The sequence below is a fragment of the Gymnoscopelus microlampas genome (assembly GCF_963454915.1).
Source record: "Gymnoscopelus microlampas genome assembly, chromosome: 22".
NCBI lineage: Eukaryota > Metazoa > Chordata > Actinopteri > Myctophiformes > Myctophidae > Gymnoscopelus > Gymnoscopelus microlampas.
Window position 1 is genome coordinate 46679173 of NC_139959.1, and position 7830 is coordinate 46687002.

The window sequence follows — 7830 nt, forward strand, 5'->3', positions numbered from 1 at the left end:
GTAACCCAGAAACCCTCCGTTCTCGGTCGCGGTCTTGTCTGTGATGGTTGCTAGGCTACTAAACTCACGGTCGCTTCGTTTCGGTTTCGGTTTCGTTTTGAATCCACTGCTCCGAGACGGTTACTCACTCCCGTGATCAGAAAGTGATCTCCGAGTGCTGCGTCCTCTCCGTGTGATCCTTTATTTCTGTATCCTCCGTCCCGAGCAACGCGACAAAAAGCTAACTGTGCATAAAACAAACAAACAAACAAACAAACAAACGCACGCAGGGCCGCATTAACCGTGGAACGTAGTGGAACTGGTGTTCCACGGCCCGCAGCCTGCAGGGCCCTGTGAGAATTGTGTATTTAATTTTTGTGTATTTAAAGAAAAAATGTTGATTTATATTGGTCAAATAGAACCGAATTAGACCGAATTAGACCCGAATTAGACCCGAATTAGACCCGAATTAGACCCGAATTAGACCGAATTAGACCCGAATTAGACCGAATTAGACCCCAATTAGACCCGAATTAGACCCGGAAAATTTCGCGCACGTGCATGTGCGTGAAATTACGCGGCTGGGGGGGCCTTTGATTTTGTGGTGTTCCACGGCCCTGAGGGCTCTTAATTTAATGCGGCCCTGGCGGCAGCGAGCCCATGCAGCCAGTCCTCCCCGTCGCTCCGACAAGACGCCAACGTTCCTCGACGCGGCAGAGCACCGGCTTCGAATGCTATCAATGCATTGAATGGGAGATTATCACGTTTTATCAGACCATTGAATGGGCGAGTAGGTGAGGAGTAGGCGATACACGGACCTACCCGCGATTTGTCAGACCATTCATTGGGCGTAATCAGGAGCTACTGACCTACTTTGGAGACGGAGTAGTCCCCACAACAATATTTACGATTCTGTGCCTATCGGTACATAACTCCAACGGCGCTGAGTAGGCTCAGGCGAGCGTCGCACCGCTCCGGACGGCAACTCGGGTCGCTTTAGCTCCCTCGGTGGCTCCAGCTCGCCTGAGACTGCGCGTCTCCGTCATGGTTCCAAACCAAAACAACCAAAACCGAAACTGAACTATTTAAGTCATCTCCGTTGGTAGGTCAGTATGTCTTGATAACACCCAATGAATGGTCTGATAAATCGTGGGTAGGTAAGTAGGTGTGTAAACACCAGTGGTGTAAAGTAACTAAGTACATTTACTCAAGTACTGTACTTAAGTAGAATTTTGAGGTATTTGGTTTAATTTTTTGGGAGTATTTTCCAATTTTCAGTTGTAGTATTGCAAAACGATTTATCCTCATTTTCAGCTCAATGTATAAAATATCAGCAGAATCTAGGCTTTTCTGCCCCCTGGTGGTGACAATAAGCAAACATGTCTGTTAGGTCAGCGTCGACGACCATGAGAGAACTTCCGGTTGCTCTTCAAAATAAAACAAAAATGATGTCGCGTTGAAGGCTATAAACCATGAGAGAACTTCCGGTTGCTCTTCAAAATAAAACAAAAATGATGTCACGTTGAACGCTATAAACCATGAGAGAACTTCCGCTTTCTGAACCAACTTGATGTTCTGCCATAACTCTGTACATCCGGTGTAGAAAGGATACGGAAACGGGTTGTGTGTGAGTCTGTGTGTATCAACAAATAACCGGATACTAGAGTCCAACAGTTAACAATCATTTATTATAAGAACAAGTTATTATATGAAGGTAAAATAACAACAATCATTTATTATAAGAACAAGTTATTATATGAAGGTAAAATAACAACAATCATTTATTATAAGAACAAGTTATTATATGAAGGTAAAATAACAACAATCATTTATTATTAGAACAAGTTATTATATGAAGGTAAAATAACAACAATCATTTATTATTAGAACAAGTTATTATATGAAAGTAAAATAACAACAATGATTTATTATTAGAACAAGTTATTATATGAAGGTAAAATAACAACAATGATTTATTATAAGAACAAGTTATTATATGAAGGTAAAATAACAACAATGATTTATTATAAGAACAAGTTATTATATGAAGGTAAAATAACAACAATGATTTATTATTAGAACAAGTTATTATATGAAGGTAAAATAACAACAATGATTTATTATTAGAACAAGTTATTATATGAAGGTAAAATAACAACAATGATTTATTATTAGAACAAGTTATTATATGAAGGTAAAATAACAACAATGATTTATTATAAGAACAAGTTATTATATGAAGGTAAAATAACAACAATCATTTATTATAAGAACAAGTTATTATATGAAGGTAAAATAACAACAATCATTTATTATAAGAACAAGTTATTATATGAAGGTAAAATAACAACAATGATTTATTATAAGAACAAGTTATTATATGAAGGTAAAATAACAACAATCATTTATTATTAGAACAAGTTATTATATGAAGGTAAAATAACAACAATGATTTATTATTAGAACAAGTTATTATATGAAGGTAAAATAACAACAATGATTTATTATTAGAACAAGTTATTATATGAAGGTAAAATAACAACAATGATTTATTATTAGAACAAGTTATTATATGAAGGTAAAATAACAACAATGATTTATTATAAGAACAAGTTATTATATGAAGGTAAAATAACAACAATCATTTATTATAAGAACAAGTTATTATATGAAGGTAAAATAACAACAATCATTTATTATAAGAACAAGTTATTATATGAAGGTAAAATAACAACAATGATTTATTATAAGAACAAGTTATTATATGAAGGTAAAATAACAACAATCATTTATTATTAGAACAAGTTATTATATGAAGGTAAAATAACAACAATGATTTATTATTAGAACAAGTTATTATATGAAGGTAAAATAACAACAGTCATTTATTATTAGAACAAGTTATTATATGAAGGTAAAATAACAACAGTCATTTATTATTAGAACAAGTTATTATATGAAGGTAAAATAACAACAATCATTTATTATTAGAACAAGTTATTATATGAAGGTAAAATAACAACAATCATTTATTATTAGAACAAGTTATTATATGAAGGTAAAATAACAACAATCATTTATTATTAGAACAAGTTATTATATGAAGGTAAAATAACAACAGTCATTTATTATTAGAACAAGTTATTATATGAAGGTAAAATAACAACAGTCATTTATTATTAGAACAAGTTATTATATGAAGGTAAAATAACAACAATCATTTATTATTAGAACAAGTTATTATATGAAGGTAAAATAACAACAATCATTTATTATAAGAACAAGTTATTATATGAAGGTAAAATAACAACAATGATTTATTATAAGAACAAGTTATTATATGAAGATAAAATAACAACAATGATTTATTATAAGAACAAGTTATTATATGAAGGTAAAATAACAACAATCATTTATTATAAGAACAAGTTATTATATGAAGGTAAAATAACAACAATCATTTATTATAAGAACAAGTTATTATATGAAGATAAAATAACAACAATCATTTATTATTAGAACAAGTTATTATATGAAGGTAAAATAACAACAATCATTTATTATAAGAACAAGTTATTATATGAAGGTAAAATAACAACAATCATTTATTATAAGAACAAGTTATTATATGAAGGTAAAATAACAACAATCATTTATTATTAGAACAAGTTATTATATGAAGGTAAAATAACAACAATCATTTATTATAAGAACAAGTTATTATATGAAGGTAAAATAACAACAATGATTTATTATAAGAACAAGTTATTATATGAAGGTAAAATAACAACAATCATTTATTATAAGAACAAGTTATTATATGAAGGTAAAATAACAACAATGATTTATTATAAGAACAAGTTATTATATGAAGGTAAAATAACAACAATCATTTATTATTAGAACAAGTTATTATATGAAGGTAAAATAACAACAATGATTTATTATAAGAACAAGTTATTATATGAAGGTAAAATAACAACAATGATTTATTATAAGAACAAGTTATTATATGAAGGTAAAATAACAACAATGATTTATTATAAGAACAAGTTATTATATGAAGGTAAAATAACAACAATGATTTATTATAAGAACAAGTTATTATATGAAGGTAAAATAACAACAATGATTTATTATTAGAACAAGTTATTATATGAAGGTAAAATAACAACAATGATTTATTATAAGAACAAGTTATAATATGAAGGTAAAATAACAACAGTCATTTATTATTAGAACAAGTTATTATATGAAGGTAAAATAACAACAGTCATTTATTATTAGAACAAGTTATTATATGAAGGTAAAATAACAACAATCATTTATTATTAGAAAAAGTTATTATATGAAGGTAAAATAACAACAATCATTTATTATAAGAGCAAGTTATTATATGAAGGTAAAATAACAACAATCATTTATTATAAGAACAAGTTATTATATGAAGGTAAAATAACAACAGTCATTTATTATAAGAACAAGTTATTATATGAAGGTAAAATAACAACAGTCATTTATTATAAGAACAAGTTATTATATGAAGATAAAATAACAACAATCATTTATTATAAGAACAAGTTATTATATGAAGGTAAAATAACAACAATCATTTATTATAAGAACAAGTTATTATATGAAGGTAAAATAACAACAATCATTTATTATAAGAACAAGTTATTATATGAAGGTAAAATAACAACAATCATTTATTATAAGAACAAGTTATTATATGAAGGTAAAATAACAACAATCATTTATTATAAGAACAAGTTATTATATGAAGGTAAAATAACAACAATCAGTTATTATAAGAACAAGTTATTATATGAAGATAAAATAACAACAATCATTTATTATAAGAACAAGGTATTATATGAAGGTAAAATAACAACAGTCATTTATTATAAGAACAAGTTATTATATGAAGATAAAATAACAACAATCATTTATTATAAGAACAAGTTATTATATGAAGGTAAAATAACAACAATCATTTATTATAAGAACAAGTTATTATATGAAGGTAAAATAACAACAATCATTTATTATTAGAACAAGTTATTATATGAAGGTAAAATAACAACAATCATTTATTATAAGAACAAGTTATTATATGAAGGTAAAATAACAACAATCATTTATTATAAGAACAAGTTATTATATGAAGGTAAAATAACAACAATCATTTATTATAAGAACAAGTTATTATATGAAGGTAAAATAACAACAATCAGTTATTATAAGAACAAGTTATTATATGAAGATAAAATAACAACAATCAGTTATTATAAGAACAAGTTATTATATGAAGGTAAAATAACAACAATCATTTATTATAAGAACAAGGTATTATATGAAGGTAAAATAACAACAGTCATTTATTATAAGAACAAGTTATTATATGAAGATAAAATAACAACAATCATTTATTAGAAGAACAAGTTATTATATGAAGGTAAAATAACAACAATCATTTATTATAAGAACAAGTTATTATATGAAGGTAAAATAACAACAATCATTTATTATTAGAACAAGTTATTATATGAAGGTAAAATAACAACAATCATTTATTATAAGAACAAGTTATTATATGAAGGTAAAATAACAACAATCATTTATTATAAGAACAAGTTATTATATGAAGGTAAAATAACAACAATGATTTATTATAAGAACAAGTTATTATATGAAGATAAAATAACAACAATCATTTATTATAAGAACAAGTTATTATATGAAGGTAAAATAACAACATCATTTATTATAAGAACAAGTTATTATATGAAGGTAAAATAACGCTTTATAATAAATAAAACCACTTTACTAAATGACACAGAGTTGGTAGATCAACCACCAGATGGCGCTATGATCCACCTTTTAATGCATTTTGCATCACAATGCATCTCAAAGCACAGAGTGTGGAGGTCATGATGAACCACAGGAGGGCGACACTGAGCCGTTGTCCTTTCTGAGTGAAGAAGAAGAGAAACCAGGAAGTGGGATGATAGTTTTCAAACTGAAAGTAAACTTGTTTAGAGGAACAAGAAGGCAAGATGGAGGATCTTTGTTCTTCTCAGTAAAGTCATGGATGTATTTATTTATACATGTTGACGTGGAGCAGCTGTTACACTGAGACAGGTAGAGTTATATTTATATTTCTAGTTATATTTATATATTTGTTACAAACAGTCTGAACTAAACTGTAACTTTCAGGATCCACGCCCTGTTTCCAGTGGTGGAAAAAGTACTCAAATTCTTTACTTAAGTAAAAGTACCAATACTGCAATATAAAAATACTCTGTTACAAGTAAAAATCCAAAATTAAAAATGTACTTGAGTAAAAGTACAAAAGTATTGGCATCAAATTGTACTTAAAGTACCAAAAGTAAAAGTACTAAATGTTTGAAAATAGCAGATCTACAAGCTCACAACGCGTCGCGCTGCGACGCGTTGTGAGCTTGTAGATCTGCTATTTTCAAATAGCCTAGGTATGAAATAGGTTTAAAGTGGTTAATGTATGTTTCATTATATCATAATTTACATCTGAAAAGTAACTAGTAACTAAAGTTTTCAAATCATTGTAGTGGAGTAAAAGTACAATATTTGCCTCTGAGATGTAGTGGAGTAGAAGTAAAAGTATTGGAAATTGGAAATACTCAAGTAAAGTACAAATACCTCAAAATTGTACTTAAGTACAGTACTTAAGTAAATGTACTTAGTTACTTTCCACCACTGCAAACAGTCTGAACTAAACTGTAACTTTAAGGATCCACGGCCTGTTTTCTTTTTGAATATTTATAAGAGGAAAGAGCCGGAGAATAAAAAGAAAACAGGGTGTGTGGATAATAAGCTGTGTAGTTTATGTCGTTTATTTTACTTGAGTAAAAGTACAAAGGTATTGGTATAGAAATGTACTTAAAGTACCAGAAGTAGAAAGTGTGTCGAATTTCCCATTTCACAAGTTTTCAAATGTATAAAATAATCTTTTGAAAATAGCAGATCTACAAGCTCACAACGCGACGCATTGTGAGCTTGTAGATCTGCTATTTTCAAATGTATATATAAGGGTTAATGTATGTCTTATAATATTAATCAAAATCTGCAAAGTAACTAGTAACTAAAGTTGTCAAATAATTGTAGTGGAGTAAAAGTACAATAATTGCCTCTGAGATGTAGTGCAGTAGAAGTAAAAGCACTGAAAACTGTAAATACTCCAGTAAAGTCAAACATACCTCAACATTGTACTTAAGTACAGTACTTGAGTAAATGTACTTAGTTACTTTGTGCGTTCACACCGTGGTGTGAGGAAGTTTGACTCGGGCCACCCGTGTTCTCTGCTCTCCTGTGAAACAGCTCCCTCTAGGGTCACAGCTTTCTATGGGTCACAAAGCTTTCAGTAACGTAGGCTCGCTTCATGAGTTTTTGTTCTGTTTTTAACGTTTTAAAAAATACTTTGAAGTTGTTGAGCTCCAGAAAAGCTTAGAGGACACGTGACACAGACTACAGAAAACCTTAGAGGACACGTGACACAGACTATAGAAAACCTTAGAGGACACGTGACACAGACTTCAGCACAACTTCTATTCTATGTGCTTAAATGTGCAGCTTTGTTTCTCAGCTGTTCGTTCATTATAGCTGATTATGGGGCTGAACTTCAACCTGGTTTTTGCACTTTCTCCATTTACAGTCCGTACATCTACATAAACGTTCATATTTCATATATTAAGTGCTTACCGTATGGCCATGGATGTTACAATGATTTACGGGTCCTCAAAAGTACCCGTATCTTCCGTATTGTTTCATAAAATGCATTTTAATCCGATCGGCGGCCATTTTCTCCTGGAG

The 7830-nt window shown here is 29.2% G+C and overlaps 1 protein-coding gene across 1 annotated transcript in view; it reads left to right on the forward strand.

Annotated features, from left to right (window-relative positions):
* Positions 1 to 6055: 6055 nt before the first annotated feature.
* The window catches only part of LOC311038685 (protein NLRC3-like), a gene marked incomplete at its 3' end in the record, with an annotated part of 32502 nt that continues 30727 nt past the window's right edge, over positions 6056 to 7830 (forward strand). The window contains exon 1 of the mRNA XM_084048253.1: positions 6056 to 6123. The remainder of the gene's footprint in view (positions 6124 to 7830) is intronic.